Here is an 18611-nt window from a genome sequence, read left to right as displayed (position 1 = left end):
ACCCGGCCCCAGTAGGAATATGTGTATAGCCAAGAGGATAAGAAATGTCCTCTTTTTACACAATGCTCTTCAAAGCCTGGTCCTCTGACTCTCTACCTCACAGTGCCCCAAAGTAGTTGTTCAAAACCCAGATTTCTGGTCTGCATCCCACCAAGCGGGATTTCTGGACAGGCTTTGAAACTTCCATTTACAATATTTATTTGTGGGGGCAATAGGGTTGCTCATCTGGCCACCAAGCCTGGTGACCTGAGGTGGACGCCCAGAACTCATATGGTACAAAAGGAGGACCAACTGCAACAAGTTACCCTCTGATCTCCACACGCACATGTGGTACGTATACACACGTACTCTCTAAATAAATAAATATAATTAAAACTATCATATACATTAACCTGGTTGCTGCGTGTGTGTTCACGCAGATGCCACTACATGTAGAAACCAAAGGAGAACTTGTAAACATCTGCTTTGAGTTTGATCTTATGGATCATTAGGCTAGGCTGCCAATCTCCTTTTCTCTTGAGCCATCTTCCTGGCCCAGCTTGTTTTTTGAGACAGGGTCTTATGTAGCTCAGACTGGCCTTAAAGTTCATACATATAAGAGATGGCCTTGAGCTACGGATTCTTCTGCTTCCGCCTCCCAAGTGCTATTATAACAAAAATACACCATGATGTTTAGCTGTGGTTTGTGTTTCAAATGATGCCCAAGGTTTTTGTTTATTTTTCAATATTGTACTCTTTTGTGAATATTAGTGCATACGATTCAACACAAATACTTACACATATAAGATGCTAATTCGAATTAGACAACTTTCTTAACCCAGTGCTTCTGGTTTGGAGAGCAGCCTTCAAAATGTTTCTGTTTTAGAACCCTCTCAGGACCAGGAAGGTAGGTACTGTCGCCAGCAGTTTTCAGATAGACGCGAGTCTTCATGGCAACTGCATAAAGGTTGGTCGGAGGGTCTCATAACGCCACCTCACTGTGCACTGGAGACTCAGCACACAGAGAGATGCTTCATTAAGCATCCCTTAGAGACAGGCAGAGCTCCTGTCTCCGAAGCTCCTCATGCTGTCAGCGAGCTGTGCAGTGCCTTCGCTCATGAAAGATGAAAGCAGGGGGCAGAAATAGGACTCTTCGAAACAAAGAAAATCTCATTCCTCTCTGTTCATCCCCTTCAATTTCCAGATCTCTCCCATCCACTCCCTCTTTCTTGTAAAGACTGAAACTCTGAAATAATTATATGAAATTAAGTCGGCAAAGGCAGGCTTGTTTCCTTAAGATTGGTGTGTTAACAATTTGGGCAGTTTCTCAGGACTCGGGAGGCTATTATTTCTGAGCTAGGCTGTAGGATTCTCCTTGTTCCCCAAGCAGAAGACCGCCCTCCCCACTAAACCATGTCTCTTTATTCCCCCACACCTCGTGCCAGGACACAGCCTAACTGTGGCCAGGCAGAGTTTAAAGCTGTGCTTTTCTATTTGAAAGTGCTTGAGAATTCCCTTCTCTTGTAGGTACAACTACTCACTGTCTCCAAGAAGAAAAGAGGAGACATGGCAATCTGTAAACTTTGCAGACTGGATGCAAATACAGGGCTGCCCGTGGCCGCTGCGCAGGGGCAGGATGGGTGTCTGGGAACTGGAACATGCAGAGGCGATCCTCACCTGTCCAGGAAACAAGATCAGCAAGCAGGCTGTTAGCTAAGGGAACTTTTTTTTTTTTTAAGAGAATTACATTGTTATTTTTAGAATAATAAAAACAAAGGTGAGTGTGTCACATTCCCACTGTGTGACACAAAATGAATGAAACTAAGAGATGACAAGAATTGGGTGCCCTGAACCGAAGCCAGATCTAACTTCCGGTGTTCTACTGGTGAAGACAAGCAGGGTCAGGTTCAAGAGGGGCTTGCCTGCCTTAGCACATCATTTCAAATTATGACGCCTCTGAACACCCCTACCCTTTAGATTCACTGAGCTTATAAAAGGGTGGGGCAACACTCTGTCTTTCTGTGCCTCCCTGCCCCTAGGTAGGAACCCTCCCCTTGCAGGAAGTGCAAAGCAAAGTTCAAAGTTTTGTGGTCAAAAGAAAGTGTGCACGACCCAGTAGGACATGGTTAGGTAATCGACAAACCAGTGCCAGGGCCCCTGCATCTCAGGCTGGTTCGGCCCCCTGCAGTACCGGCCTTGCTAAAAGAGATCACTTCTTGCAAATCCGAACTGAGAATACTTAACTGGAGACAAAGCCACTCTGCTCCGGCGTTGGGGTGTTGGGCTGTATAGGGATAGACTTCTAAAATTGTTTGAGATGTCTCCACAAAACACAGTGGTTAGTTAAAGGATGAAGCTTGGGGCCGGGCAGGGCAGGGGGGTTAGCACAAATAAGAGGAGTAGGGGTCCACGGACCTCAGGGCAGGCACTGGTGGTTTTCCATGACAGTCAGGCTTGTTCGCTCACTAAAAAACAAGCCCAGGTTCAGCCTATGTTAGAGGCAGTTTAAAGGGTCATAACTCTTTCTGGGCATTGAAGATCCATGGAAACCCCAGCCTGATGTCTTTTACATCTGTTTTCGGGGTCTCAGCTTCTGCTGGCTAGCTGTTTTTTTCTGCTCACAAGCCCCATTCAAGCGACTGAGTGGCAGGTATAAAGTGATCTCCCTTGGAGCATTGGAGATGAGGGGTGAGCGTCCGGGCAGTAGGCAGGCCCCCAGGGCTGGCCCGCTGACACTGTAAGCTGACACCGGGAGTTAGTGGAAGGGAGGCGGCGATGGGATTGACGATGTAAGTGGGCAGCACACACAGCCCGCTGGAGGCAAGCGACGGGTGGGAGAAGGCTGGCTGAGGTGGGTCACACGGAGATTGAATTTCAGCTGAATTAGATCAGAGCTGTGGGAAACAGCTCCTCCTTCACACACAGCCGGTCTCATAGGAAGCCGTGGGAGGGCCGCTGGGGAGACAGAGGCAGGCAGCTGCGATGGGGTACCCAAGTCAGCCCTCAGCAGCTAACAGCTAACTTAATTACTGTCTACCTCTCCCCAGTGTGCCCGCCAGACTTCGAAGGCTGGAGGAGGTGGGGGCGGGGTTAGACAGAAAGGCTCTGTGATGTGAAGGAAAGATGGGGCAGCCAGAGTCTGCTTGTCTGTAATGGAGGAAAGCATGCTTGGGAAGGTGTGGGAAAGGCGTGTAACTTTGAGCCCCAGCTGCCAAAGACAAACTCCAGGAGAGATTTTGGTAGCTTTCCACCTACCTTTAGAGTCGGATGTTTTACAACATTTTGTAAACAGGCAATGCAAGCTCTCAGTACTGTGGCCGCTCTTGTTTTTGCTGCCCTGACACTATGGGCCAAGCCTCCCATCCCTCTTCTTGGTTTAAGAACGAAAAGTTTCCCCCCCCCCCCCCCCCCCCCCCCCCGACCCAGAATATCAGCTTTTCTTAGGGAGGCCTCCAAAGGAAGGAAAACTGGGGGTGGGGAGGCATTTTAAAATCCAAGTAGGAACACTTAAAAGTCCTAGTAAAAGGGGCAAGAAGTCAGGTGCTTTGAAATCCACCCCCTCAGCACGGGTAGAAGGGCCCTTCCAGGAGGAGCTGGCACCAGAATGCTTTTCTCCAGGGTAGCCATGGCCTGGCATTTGGTAAATTCCAATTGAGTTGGAGCCTTCAACTGGCTCTTTCTTTTTTTGCCATCCCTCCCCCAGAGGCTAGGCAAAGGTCCCTGCAGCAGCTTCCCCTGACCCAGGCCGGACCACCACAGGAGGCTGCCCTGGGATCCCTAATCTTCTGATTTGCACATCAATTTTGAGCCCGTGGCTGCTGATAAGGAAATGACCCCAGACCATTGCCCACAAAGGCCAGAATTAGGAGCTTGCAGTGAGTGAGCCTTCTGCAGAAGGCACCTTTTTTTGGAGCTTCAGGGGTTTTGTACTATGCCTGGGCCTAAGGAAAAGTGGCGGCTTTCCCCAGGGGGTGGATGAAAGGCCCTGTATAACCTATAACCGTGATAACCAGGAGAGAGACCAACCACTGAGCAGCACTGGACACCAGGTTTGAATTCTCCGTGTTCAGCACGCTACTGAATGAAGTAGGGCGTGGTTTTGGGAGATGGCTACCCACAAGGTTCTTGGAAAGAGATTAGGAAGGTCTGGGTCATCTGCAGTGCTGTTAGGACTGTGTCTGTAAAAATAGCCCTTAGAGCCCAGAAAAAGAGAACTACTGCTTTATATTAAAGATTTTTCAAAGCTAGTTTTGGGGGCCATTGGCTCCCCTCAGTCTCAGGCTCTGTCGAGTAAACAAGCCTGTCTCCTCTGGGGTACACCACAAGATGTCTCCTCTGGGGTACACCACAAGAGAGCCTGGCTGCTGATTCACAGCTCAATGCTAACAACCACTGGGAGAGGACAAAGCAAGGCAGAGCATTAGCAGAGCTCTTGATGAGGCTTGCTGAGGGTGGGCCTGCTCTCTTTCCTCTCTGTCTCTGTCTGTCTGTCTGTCTCCCTCCCCCCCCCCTTTAGCTCGGTGCTCAGGGATACTACTCATAAGAAAGAGAAGAAGCACAAGTAAGAATCTTAAGAGCTTTCAGCTCAGTTACACTTGATGAAGCCACTGAACAGAGATCCGTGATTGTACACAGTCTAGATCCATGGATAGAAAAGTGCCCAGCTTAGGACAGCACCAGCCCTCCTGTGCTGGCACAAGGAAGGCTCTTAGAGGATTTTGCATCTTGGGAGCATTTTGGAAGAACTAAAAGACGATAGAAGTCAGAACCCATTCTACTCTCTGCAGCCAACGCTCAGGTGCAAACTGCTTCTTTGCCTTAAGAGAACCCAAGTCTGCCGGGTGGCGGTGGCACACGCCTTTAATCCCAGCACTTGGGAGGCAGAGGCAGGCAGATTTCTGAGTTCCAGGACAGCCAAGCTATACAGAGAAACCCTGTCTCAATAAATAAATAAATAAATAAATAAATAAATAAAATAAAAGTGAACTCAAGTCTAATGAGTAAGTTGATTTCCCAAAGCAGCAAAGTTGAGAATGTTATTATTAAGTTTAAGGCCCCTCCCCAGCAGCTGAAGTACCTATTTAACATATCAAAGCAGACCTGGCCTCCAGACTTGCCCAGCATCCCTCAGTCCACAGCTGTTACAGGGTAAGGATGGCACACCGGCCCCACCTTTACCTTGAACTTCCCAGCCTAGGGGAGCTGTGCTGCTCTTCTCCCAGAGGATCTTCCCCATTAATCCATACATGTTGGTTACCTGCTCTCGCTGCCCTTTCTTTTGCTCTGATGGCTGCTGTACTTGGCTCTCCTCTCTCTCCCCCTCCCCCTCTCTACACACGGTTCAAGGTCATGCCCACTCTGGACTCTCCCGAATGTTTCTGCCTCTGGCTGTGCTCTCCCACTTATCTATGACAAACTTTCTCCTCCACTATACCTAGGAGCAGGCATATCCTTTCCTTTTTATTTCTTTTTCTCATTTAGTTATGATTTAATTAGATTGTAGGTAGATCAATGCAAAACCCACACAACAGAGCTTTATGTACTCAGCAGCGCTCTGCTTGCTTGTTTGGAGGCAGGATCCCAAGGTGGCCTCAAACACGCCTATAGTCAAGGAGGACCTTGAACTCTGAGCTTCTGGAATGCTGGAGTCGGCATATCTAGTTTGTCTCAAGTAGTCTCGAAACAACCTGTGTGGGGTAGTTCTAATTGAGCTCATGTTCCAAAGGAGTTTAGGGGTATACAGGTGATGTTCATTAACTAAGATTAGGTGCAAAGAGAAGCGGCTGCTGAAGGCCAGGCTGGTTTCTTTCCTAGGCCTACACACTCACATGCTTCGATGGACTGTTTCCCTGGGAGGAGCTGGTGCTTTGCCAGAGAGTGAAAACCAAAAACCACCCTCAACATGCTCAGTGTTGAAGAGTCTGAAAGAAAGCATGCATTTTGGTTTTGCTTTTTATAAAGATTTACTTGTGTACTTACTTACTTATTTATTTAATATGCCTGATTATTTGTGTATGTACCACATGTAGGTAGGTGCTCAAGGATGCCAGAAGAGGGTGTCTGACCACCTGAACCTAGGTTGTAAGCTGCCTGATGTGGGTACTGGAAACTGAACTCAGTTCTCCCCTGCAAGAACAGCATGCACTCGGACATGCTTTGTCATCTCCCATGCTCCAAGAATGCATTTTTTGGTAAGTGCCTACAATATCAAGATACAATGCACACCTTTGATCCCAGCACTTGGGAGACAGAGGCAGGCAGATCTCTGTGAGTTCAACCCAGGACAAGGCTCACTCAGTATCTGTGGATCAGAGCTTCCCTTCCCTTCCCTCCGCTTCCCCAGCTTCTCTTTCCTCTTTTCTCTTTCTCTATCCCTACCATTTCAGCCATGTGTGCTCTCTTGGCCTCTTGGTCCATGGCTGCTCTCTTGGTCTGCTTTCCCCCCTCTCTCTTGCTTCTCCTCTCTTGTTCTATCCCTCCCTCTCTCCTGGCATGGCCTGGTTCAGTCTGGACAGTTCCAGATGTCTCTGACTGATCTCACCCTCATAACTACAGTAAAACAAACAAACAAACAAACAACCTCCCCCTCAGCCATGCCTTGGAGCCCTCATTTCCTTTCATTCACTACATAGCCCAGGACATCCAGGGCTACAGAAAGAGACCCTATGACAGGAAAACAGAGGAGAAGAAGAAGAAAAGAAAAGAAAAGAAAAGAAAAGAAAAGAGAAGAAAAATCCTTATAATTTCTACCAGGAGGTAGACTATTCTACTAAGGGCACCTAATGGAGTTTCTAAACTTGGAAATCTCAGTAATACATGTATAGCTTCCATCTAGAGAAAAGCAGCTACAGGTACCATGCTGAGACTACTGGGAGATGTTTGGTGTAGTTAGAGCTTGTGTGTGTGTGTGTGTGTGTGTGTGTGTGTGTGACAGCATATGAAAAGTGAGTTGTCCCCAGCTTTTTGTTTGGCTTCTGTGTCCCTTATATCTTCAGTCCAATAGAGTCGGGAGAAGGTAACGGCCAATGGGTTCTGTGCCATTCACTGCTGTCACTGAATTGAATATCACAAGTAGATCGTTTCAAGTACTGCCCCATTCTGTCCCCTGTATCCCACCACTGTCTGTCCCCCACTCATCTGTCTGTCCATCTAGCATGCAGATGAGACCTGACCAATGGCTGCATGGCAGTCAAGCTCTGGTGAGGAAGAAGAGAGTAAGCCTTTTGAGAGGTTGTTGAATCAGAGAATTCAGTCCTCTTCCGTCCTAAGGAGGCAGGGAGCAGGACACGGAGACACTTAGGACCGTGAGGGCTCTCTAGAGAAAGTGAGCTTGAAGTATGTAGTGGAGAAATAGGAAGATTCCCCTGGCCCAGGGAACCCGAGGTTCCTTCATTGGGTTGAAACATGGGGAGAGTGGCAGGCAAGAGACTGGCTGACATAGGACAGGAAAGTCACCCTGCCAAACCCCCAGGCTGTGTGTAGAGCCAGGACGGAGATGAGGTCAACTTGGAATGACAATTGCTGGCACTCACTGAGCACTTGTGTTCCCAGGCTCTGTTCATTTAGTTGGCCATTACAATAGCCCTGTGAGATGGGTAATAGAAGCCTATTTTGCAGATTAACAGGGAGATAAAATATCTTACCCAAGAGCTCAGACCAACAGAGTGCCTAAGTCTCTGCAGCCTTATCAGTCTGGTCCCTAAGTACCACCAGGAGCTGCTGCTTAGCAGTTAGCCAGACGTGGGTGGGAGGACACACAGTCAGGACTCAGGGCAGGGTGACTCTGGGACTCAACTCCGAAGGCTGCCTCGGACATATGGAGAGTGTGTGCTGGACTCCCCTGCTTTAGGCCAAGCAGTGGGAAACTATGACACTTCACACCCAGAATGCAGTGCTGCGGACAGTGACCATACGGTTTCACTGTCAGCCTGTACTCACTCCTAAGCATAGCATCTGGCACACACACACACAGCAAATGCTTATTCAATATTTATGGAACAAATATTTATATTAACTTATTAATTTTTAGCTGCTAATTTTACTATGAGGAAATAAAATCTTACTCCTCCAAAATTGTAAGCACAATTTTTTCTTTTCCTTTTCTGTAGTAGATAGACTCTCCTATCTTGATCTTGCTATGTAGTCAAGGATGATCTTGAACTTCTGCTCTTCCAGCCTCCACCTTCCAAGGGCTGGGATTATAAGTATGGACCACCTTGCTGGGTTGATTCAGTTCTGGGAACCAGCCCTGGGCTTTGTGTGTGCTGTGCAGGAGCTCTAACAACTGAGCTACACTCCCAGCTCTACATTTTCCTCTTGACTTACACATTAACAAGAAATTCTACTAAGCCTTGTGACATACATGTATTGGAAGCTTGTAATGCAGCAGTACAAAGCCAAAGCTTGCAGAATGGTGGCTTCTTCCAAATTTACTAACCAGCAGGTGGAAGGGGCACTCTAACCAGTGCATGTTCTCTTTGCGATGTCTGGATCTGCTTGAGGTAACAAGTGAGTGCGTTATCCAATTTAAAGACTATTCGACTTCCCTCCATTTTCAGTTAAGGTGTTTCACAGCAGGGTTCCCACATGCCTGTCACTTTCAGAAGCCAACGCTCTTCCTTATGAAATGCACTGGCGCCTCAGGCTGTTCCTCACAATCATAAACAATGCTGCTCTTCCTTTGCAAGAAGCAAAAAAGATGGTGGAAACAGAGAAATGTGTTTTCTGCTTGCCAGGGAGCCAGGAAAAGACTTGTGGACTCTGTCCATCAACACCGATAAGCTATGACATCAGGAGGCAACGCAGCTGTCCATCTGATCCACCTACACTGGCTCCTGCAGTGTGAGGTCCCTTGCAGAAAGAGGACACAGCTCATCTCCTGTTTGGACTTCCATATATTATTGGGCATCTACATATTTGAGCTTCTATTGACCTAGTTTTCCTCTTCATTACTCAAAGAGTCTGTGGTTGGAGCGTCTCAGTGGTCATAGATTCTCCATGGAGTATTTCATGCCTACATCAAGGTCCCAACTGGGCAGCGTGGTATATGCCTGCCATTCCAGCATGTGGGAGCTCTGAGGCAGGCAGATCATGAGTTCAAGGCTGGTTTCAGATACATGTTGAAACCAGCCTGGCCTTTATGAGATTTGTTTTAAAAACAAACAAATATACATAAAATGAGGGAAAAATAAAAAAAAAAATCTTTTTAAGGAAACCAGTCAAAACCAGAAAAAGAAGCCCAGTAGTTATTTTCTGTGAAATAAACATTTTCTTTAGTTTTATACACATTCTTAAGTTTTTAAGTGTATTTGTGATATCCATAGTTTTTGTATTCTATCCAATTATGATGACTCAATTAATTATAATTAGCATGTTTTGTGCGATTCACTGTTGTCTATGAGCAGGCTTCTAGTTGCTCTTTTGGGTCCCATAAGTCCTTTCTGACATTAGGAGAGTTATCGTTATCTTACAGAGTGAGAGATTGGGTTCAGGAAAAGTTCCAGAATATGTGACCTGCTTGGGTACACCCATGTAAAGGCACACGAACTTGTACCTAACACCTCACACCCAGCCCTTTGCTGGCCCCTCAGGAGTTAAATCGAATGGGGAACTTACCGTTGATTGCTTGCTGTGAGCTAATTTTACATATATGATTTCTTTCATAATCTGCACGATAGAGAGCTATTATCAGGTAAAGAAATTAAGATAACAAAAGGACCAATAATGTATTTAGTCAATGGCTGGGCCCTTTCAGTGGGAACTGAAACTCTGGAAGCACAGGTATTTTCTAACTCTCAGGTTACTGAAATTTCTTGAGTGTGAAAAGCCAGGCAGAATATGGGACAAAAGGAGCTTATTTGTCAAAAAGAGAACTCAGCTCCTATCCCCGTTCTGGGGCTATTTTCTTTCTCTTTCAGAAAAACCCAGATTAGGAACTGTATCTTTGCACGGCCACCTGCGAACAGACTTCGGAACAATGTAAGCCTCTCCTGACAGGGTATCTATTCTGATGGTGCCGATACTGGCTAAGGAGATGGTGACTGTTTTTAACAGGACGAATTCCAGATCTTTCCTGAGGTCTGTCCCTTAGGGGAAATGAGCTCAGTCCTAAAAAACAAAACAAAAACAACCCAACCTGGGTAAGAATAAAGATTTATGGGAGGAGGGCCTGGGCGGAAGCCCACCTGTAAGGCTATCTATTGCTCATCTGCGTGTTATTGGAGAAACTATACGGACAGGATATAGTCTGCTTATCGCACGGTCTTCTTAAGTTTCCTGCCTGTTCTGCTTACAAATGCCCCCAATATTAAGAGATGCATTTGTCTGAGAGCGCCTTTTAAGAGGCAGTCTATCCCAGCTGCTGCAGCCTATCTTGAACACCTACCTACCTTTTCACCCTGATGTGGAGTGCAAAAGTCAATAAGGGCTGTTAAAAAAAAAAAGGAAGGGTGAAAGATAGAAAGAAAAGAAAGGGAAAGAAAAAAAGAAAAGAAGAGAAGAGAAAAGAAAAGAAAAGAAAAGAAAAGAAAAGAAAAGAAAAGAAAAGAAAAGAAAAGAAAAGAAAAGAAAAGAAAAGGGAATTTTAGGAAGCCCAGAAAAGGGAAACTAGCAAGGTTGGTTAGTCCCTGGAGACTGAGGTAAGAGACACAGACCAGCATGCTTTCAGGCCTCAGCCCCTCTGCACCAGGGCTTTGGGCTGGCCCCAAGCCTCAGGCAAGCACTTCCAGGCACAGAAATGGAGGGATTCTCTGCTTAGCTACTTTGTCATGATCCTGTAAGTTGCCTTTGCTAGGAAAAGGCATCCAACCTTGAAGGTTAGGACTTGGTGGTGAACTGTCCTTGCCTAGCCAAATCTGATGCAGGAGCAAATCTCCACACGTGATTCCCTGGCACACACTTGCCTGGGATGCACCCCCACATGACAAAGTTGCAATTTGCTGACAAATGATCGCTAGGACTTTTCTCACTAGCAAGTCTGCAAGCTCAGAGCCATAGGCTGTCTGCTGAGGTAATTCTGGAAACTTCCAAGGGTTTTGGAAGGGAGTGCTAACTGGGAAAATCGGAGGCCCTCGTGGTCCTAAGGTCCTGCTGGGGGCTGCTGGGGACTGGTGCAGGCTAATTGAACCAGTGGGCCAGGGATGGTAAGGGGAGGAAGCATCTGCAGGTGGGGGTGCAGCTTGCTAGTCCCAGCAGAAGGGCTGTGTTTGAAGTTGGGCCTGTGATTTTCAGGAAGCTGACAGCATCAGGTTTCCATTAGCCCAGACGGAGGCACTGGTGAGGCAGGTTCACACCATGACATGGTAACAATTAAGCCTCCTGCCACTGGGCCTTACCCTGGGGTGAGGCTCTTTTCTTCCTTACTCGAGGGACTTAAAGTCGCACTGCTTTCCTTACGGCTCGATTTCCTGCAGATTCCGGTTGCTTCATGTCTAATCTGAGGCCTCTCATTAGACCACACAAATTGCTGAAAGTGTCTCCAGCCAGCAGACCCTATTGCAGACCCCTAGTGTGCCTAGGAGAAAGACTAAATCGCTCTGAAATGTGAGATTTCCTTCCTGTGTAAACAGTCACATTACCCAGAATTGGAGCTATAAAGATTTGGGGGAACATGAAAGAATTGTACATCCATACCCCAAAGCATTTTAAGTTATTTTCTTTCATTTTTAAAAGGTTGGTTTAGAATGATTATCTATTTTCAGTGATGAGACAGATATGTACACACGTGACATGTACATGAAGCAGACATTTTTAAGTTTCTTTAAGACAATATGATTTTTCAAAAGAAAATTGCATCAGCTTATAGAAGAAATGAGGTCAGAGAGGACGCTTTTTGAGCTGAATCTTGAAAAACAGGTGGAACGTGGCTCCACAGAATCGTGTTGGTGTGTATGTGGGAGGAGGGGTGGCTAGGGTGCTAGAAGGGGAGGAGAAACCAACAATGGGAGCAGTTCTCCAATGGTGGCCATGGCTTCAGCACCAGCAATGCTGAGGGGAGAAAAGTTGCCTAGAAGATAACTACTGCTTTCAAGAGGCTCCACTTCAGGATGGAAAGCCGCATGCAGATAAGGAAACTTACGATGCCTTTACATCCCTGGTGAAAAAACTGGCATCAGGTGAATTTCGAGCTCAGTGACTGTCCCAGCTCAGCCTTGCCAATCCACAGTGGCACTGAATACTTGCTTACCTTAGGTTAAAGCAGGGGATGACAATCCAGTGCAAAGGCCATAGACAGTTACTATCTCTCACATCACATGGCAGGCAGGGGGGCTCATTGCCACCGACAGAGCCACATGACACCACAACACTGCACACCTCTTGCCTGGGAAAAGATTAAAGTTTAAACTTTGAAATATGTTTTCTACTGAATGGGTGACACTTGGGGCCTATTGTGAAACCCCAAAAGCTCAGGTTGACCCATTGTTTATGTTAGGGCCCCTCTGCAATGTAACCTTCAAAGACTAACCCTTCGAAGGTGGTATAATTAAGCCCTCCACCTTACGGTCCCATTACTCCTTCCTCTGGAGCCTGTCTTCCGGCAGGTTTCTAGAAGCTGTTGGTCTTCCCAGCTGAGCTATCGTAGCTCCTTCAAGACAGCATCAGCAAGCCAGGGCGAAGACGCCAACATCGGATATGCTGGGAAGTCATCCTCCCAGGGCATGCTCACCAGGGTAGTTCTGACAGATGAGCTGGGTACCAGGTCCCTCCCTCCTTCCTGTCCATGTTCCATCTGGGAAGGAGCATGGGGCAGCACCCTGTCTAGTTTTCCTGTCTAAATGCCTTCTTGATTTAAAACGATAGAAGAGAGGGATGTCTTTTGTAGTTCCAGAAGAAAAACAATGGTTAAGACTGGACACCGTTTCAAAAGACAGGTCCGGCTCTGTGATGTTTCAACCCTGAAATTCTGTCACTCAGGAGACTGAGGCAAGATGTGTGTTCTGGGTGAGGCTTGACAACACAGTCTCAAAAAAGAAAAAAAAAAAGGTTAAAACAACAACAGCAACAACAGCAGCAAAAATACTCTCTCTAGAAACATAAAACAAACAAACAAACAAACAAAAACCCCCAAAACCAAAAGAAAAACCCAAAAAACAAAAACCAACACCAGAAAACCAAAAGTTAGTTTTCATCTAACTATGAATTTCCTGAAATAGTCATATTCCTTGTGAAATGAAAAATATTGCAGAGCAAGGAGTTTTAGCATGCCATTTCCACCTGTGCTTGTGAGTTTTGGCCACATTTACCCCTCAATTACCCATTATCCCCACCCTCTCCTACATCCCAAACAGTCCCTGTTTTACTGCCATGATCTTCCCCTCCGGCAATTCTAGATACGACAGAAAGCAATTATATTTTTTTTGAAAGGTGTTTTTGACATAGGGTGTCATATAGCCCAGGCTGGCCTTAAACTTTCTATGTAGCCAAGGATGACCTTTCAAGTCTCCTGCCTTTACTGCCTGAGTACTGGGGTGACAGGCCTCCTTCTCCATCACGCCTGGTTTGTGCAGTGCTGGGATCAGAGCTTTGTCCATTTGAAGGGAGCCCCAGACCATCTGAGCCCCAGCCCAACAGGTAAAGACTTCCAAAGCTTCCTGGCTCCCGGCAAACAGTTTGTTATGGAATTGGTGCGTGGAGATTTTTACAGTATGTGGCCTCTTGATATGCAAGTATTAGGAACACTGCCCAAATTTCACATTGAAAATAATACACTACTCTGTTCTTTTCTAAGAGATTCATATTATTTCTTGCTCAAATGACATAAACAGAAATTTACCTTTTCTCCATATCTTTTAAAGCTTTTTCCTCTTAAAAAAAAAGCCATGTTATTTTCCAGTGTAGAAAAGAATATAATTTCAACTAATGGGAAAAAGACTACCAAATTTGAAAATATTTTCAAAAATATCTCTATTTTTAATCTTCTTCCTACTCCATGGATTCATGTTTGGGTTTGCACAGGAATCTGAAGCTTGATTTAGGTGGGGGTTTCCCCCATACTGGCCTTCATAGGTATCCTTTCTTATGTGTGTTTGAAAATAAGTTATAATACACTATATTCTATTTTAAAAGGTGCTGTGTAGTTTTCAAATTTTCCTCTAATCTTTTGACTATTGGAGATAAGAGTTGTGCAGTATGCAGATGACAATAATTAGAGTACACCATAATATAGTTAATAGCATGATTCATATTTATGAAGTACTAATTTCATGTGAATACCAAAAATATCCACTGATTATACTGTTCACATTTTGAATTGAACAAATAAACAAAATAGCTAAGAAGAGAGTTTATTTTATAACAAGGAAGTGATGTATTATGCATGTGCACTCATGGCTTAGCCTGGGAGGGAGGGATCTCCCTCTGCCCTCATGGCTTAGCCTGGGAGGGAGGGATCACCATCATCCATCCTCATGGGTCGTCCTGGGAAGAGAGAGGGGGGAGAGGGACAGAGAGAGGGAGAGAAAGAGAAAGGGAGGGGGTGGGGATTTTGTTTTGTTTTGTTTCTAACACAGGTCTTTAGCCCAAGCTAGTCTGATCTTGAGCTTCTGATCTTCCTGCCTCCACCTTCTGATAGCTTGTACTATCTATTGTGCCCACCTTCTGTGGTGTCTCTGCCAGCCAAGCTACTTTCCACCATGAGTCTTGGGTGTCGCCACTTGATTTCTGAGCTGACCATGCTGCTCAGCTTGGTCTTTCATGAAATATACCAAGCAATGCTAATAACTTCTGCTTCTTTCCAGAAGCAGACCCCACCAAAAACCAATCTGCCCAGACAGAAGGACAATCAAAAAGGGAAAGAACAGGCGGACCACAGAGGGACCTCTGGCACAGCAGAGGCCTCTCAAGACAGCCTTCTGCATACGCACAAGGACATGAATTTGGATTCCTAGCAGCTGATAAAAAGCTGGTCACAGTGGCACATGCTTGTAATCTTACAGTGGCATAGCCAGGGCATCCCTGGAGCTCACTGGCCATCTATTCTTGATGAATTAGTGACCTCCAGATTCAATAGGAAGAGAGGGAGTCATAGATGAAGACACCAGATGTCCATTGACCTCTGGCCCCCATATGTCCGTGCTCACACATGTGGCAATACATACTGTCATGCACACATGCATACATCACACACATATGCATGAATGCGTGGGTATACACACAAAGACGTGAGTCTAGATTCTGCATATGAGAAAGAACGTGTCTTTCTCAGTTTGGTTTGTTTTTCTGAAAAAGCATACCACTGGTGGGTGTGTGCTCAAAGGTCTCTAAGCCAGCATGCCACAGGCGGCACTCATTCCCCCCCTACCCTGTTACCCCACCAGCAGAGGAGGGCTAACATTGTACCCTAGCCTCCTACGTGGCCCCAGACAGGGGTGACTTTTCTTTCCCTGCATCAGTCTCCTTTGCTGTAAAATAGGGAGAATTGTCTTTCGTTCCCAAATGTACTTAACAATGAAATAACAAAATGGAAAACTGGGACAAAACACAGGGGATTGAAGAGAACACACTAGTGAAAAATGAGTGCCACTGGGCCAGTGCCAAAGAGCACCCTGATTACCAGCTGGTTCTTGGTGAAGTTTGGGGACTCATTCTCCCAGTTCATCTTCTCACAATCCCCGGCTTCTGCTGTGGATCTGGTCTGGTCTCCATTGCTTGATGGTTTGTTGTGGGCATGGCACTTCTCCATGTGCTGTGAGGTCCTGCAGTCTTGTGCAGGGCTGGTTTGTTTACTATGAGCCTGCTTGGGCTGACATAACAAAACACCACAGTCAGTGCTTAAGCCCCAGAAATTCCTTCTCAGGTTTCTGAAGCTACAATTCCAGGGTCAAGGAGTTGGCAGGGTTGGTTTTCCCATGGCCTCTTTTCTCAGCTTGTTGATGTCTTTCTTCTCCCAAGTCTTCAGGGTATCCTTTCCCTGGGCGCTTCAATGTTTCAATTTCCTCTTTTAAGGATATCAGTCCTTAAAAGAGTGTTAGGTTAGAGCCATACCCTGCTGCTTGGGTTTTGTCAACTTGACATGAACCTGGAGTCATTGGGGAACAGAGAACTTCAACTGAGAAAATGTCTCTATCAGACTGGCCTATAAGCAAGCCTGTACGCACATTTAATTAGTCATTGACGTGAGCAAGCCCAGCCCACTGGGAGTGGTGCCACATCTGAGCAGGAGTGCTGGGCTAGATGAGAAAGCACCCAGCAAGCCAGGGGGATAAGGCCAGTAAGCAGACTCTTCCAGGATTTCTGCCTTAGCTCCTGCCTCTAGTTTCCTGCCTTGAGATTCTGCTCTGACTTCATGATGACCTGCGGTGTGGAAGTGTAAGTCAAGTAAACCAGCAAATATTTTAGTTTGTCTCTTTCATGACCATCAATATGGTGAAGAATCCCAACCTTATCTGGGTGTGGTGACGCAGGCTATAATCCCAGCTACTCAGGAGGCTGAGGCAGGACGATTCCAAGTTCTTGGCTATAGAATTTAAGTCCAGTATGATCAACTTAGTGGGACCCTTCTCAAAATAAAAGAGTAAGAAGAAGGCTGGAGAACCAGGTGTTGTTCTCAGCACATGGAGATGGAGGGAGGTAGGACCATCAGAAGTTCAGTGTCATCGTTAGCTGAATAGTGAGTTGCAGACTGACCAAGGCTGCATAAAAGAAGGTCTTATAAAAACAAAACACCAAGCTTGGGGTGTAGCTCGGTAGTAGGGTGCTTGCCCTGGAGGACGAGGCCCCAGGCTCAGTGGACTGTACAGAAAGCAAGCAAACAACCGAGCCCTAGCTTTTCTGTGCTGCTCCACTGGGAAGAATAAGGGGGACTTATTTGCAATGTATCTGATATGTAGTAGGGGCTCAGTAAACATCCAGTCCTCTGTTTGCAGGGCTATGGACCTGCACCCTAACAAACGTACTCCCCAATCCTCTATCATCCCAAGCCCCACTGACCCCATTTCCTGCTTTCATTCAGAGCAACACTCTACAGAGAAGAGGTGGGACTTCTGAGTCCTGGAGGGGAGGAGAGGAGACACAGGGGAAGAGAGGAGACACAGGGGAAGGAGAAGAGTTTTTCTACCATGCTTGGGAGGGAGAAAAGGTGACCAGCCATGTGAGATCTAGGGTGGAGTGGCCATCGACCACTTCTCCAGGTGGGAGGTTAGAACCGTAACTAAAGTGAGGGCAGATTTAGGGTGCTGAGCTAAGAGTATTGGGAAGGGCAGGCTAGCCGCTGGTCGATTAGAGGAACCCAGCAACTGGGCCAAGAAAGCAGATTGAATTGAGCAACGTGTATGTCTGTGTTTTTCATAAAGAATCCATTATTCTTTGGGTGGGGGCTGGTAGCGTGGTCCTCCCAGAGCTTAAAGCAGGATAACAAGAGTTACACGCTACAAGCAATAGCAGCAGCAGCAACAGCAAGTCTTAGAACTGAACCCAGGGCCTTCACACACTAGTAAGTGCCCTATTACTGAACCGACATATCCATGTATATGTATATGTATATGTATATGTATATGTATATGTATATGTATATGTATATATGTATATGATGTATATGTATATGATGTATATGTATATGATGTATATGTATATGTATATGTATATGATGTATATGTTTGTGTTTGTGTGTGTTTAGGGCTATGGTTCCTGAGTCTGCTCTAGCACAGGGCTCAGGAGGCAGGACGTGGGAAGTTGACTGTGCTTACCCCACACTGTTGCTGGGCAGGTGTTGGGCTGTAGAGAAGCTTTGGGATACCTCACTGGAGGTGGGGAAGTGCAGTATGAGGTACACGACAGTTGGAGCTGCCTTAGGGGTCGCTGGGGTCCCTGGGCTTGCAAGGAGGCCAGGCTGTCTGGTTCCCAGGCTCTGCTGGAAGCCTTGGAAAAGCTGAGATCAGAATGTGGACCCTTAGGCTGGATCTAGCCCGTGGCTGGGGTGTGGAGCTCTGGCTGGTCCCTTGGAGAGAGTCCTTGGCTTGTTGGCAGCTGGCTTGGCTTGTTGGCAGCTGTGGCTGGGAACACAGCGAGACCTTCTACAGGAGATGACAGCTCTTTAGGCAAAGGCCTTCTTCAAGCCTCCCATGGCGGATCCCGATGAAAAGAGACAGTCCATAGTTTTAAGGCATTTATTGTCATGGCAGAAAGTGGATGAGTAAAACCTTACCCCACTTTCTCAGGGCAGGCCTGAGGTTAAATACCCTTTGCAGGGAGGAGTGTCTAGAAAGGAAAGCTTATTGGCTAAGCCTCCAGGCTTCTAGGTACCTCATTAAAATGAAGATCTATCTTGAGCCTGAATGACCACTGATCATGTCCTCTACCTGTGTGTGTGGGTGGGGGTGTGGGGGTGGGAGGGAGGGCTGGGGCAATGTGATTCTAGCAAGTTATCTGTGTACTTCACTCTTTCTCATGGCATGCTCATTTATGGTGAGAATAAATAGGGCTCTCACTCTCTCTGTTCCTTTGCTCTCATTTGTGTGTGTGTGTGCACGCGAGAGTGAGTGTGTGTTGTGGAAATCAGAGGACAACCTGGGATGTCAATCCTCAGTCCTCACCTTCTATCTTCTTTGAGACAGAGTCGCCTGCCTGCCTGCCTGCCTGCCTGCCTGCCTATCTTCCTGCCTATCTGCCTGCCTGCCTGCCTGCCTGCCTGCCTGCCT

This window comes from Mus caroli, chromosome 3 (genome assembly GCF_900094665.2).
Source record: "Mus caroli chromosome 3, CAROLI_EIJ_v1.1, whole genome shotgun sequence".
In the NCBI taxonomy this organism is placed as follows: Eukaryota; Metazoa; Chordata; class Mammalia; order Rodentia; family Muridae; genus Mus; species Mus caroli.
The sequence above is the reverse complement of the archived record's forward strand: the minus strand, read 5'-3'. Positions refer to the sequence as shown.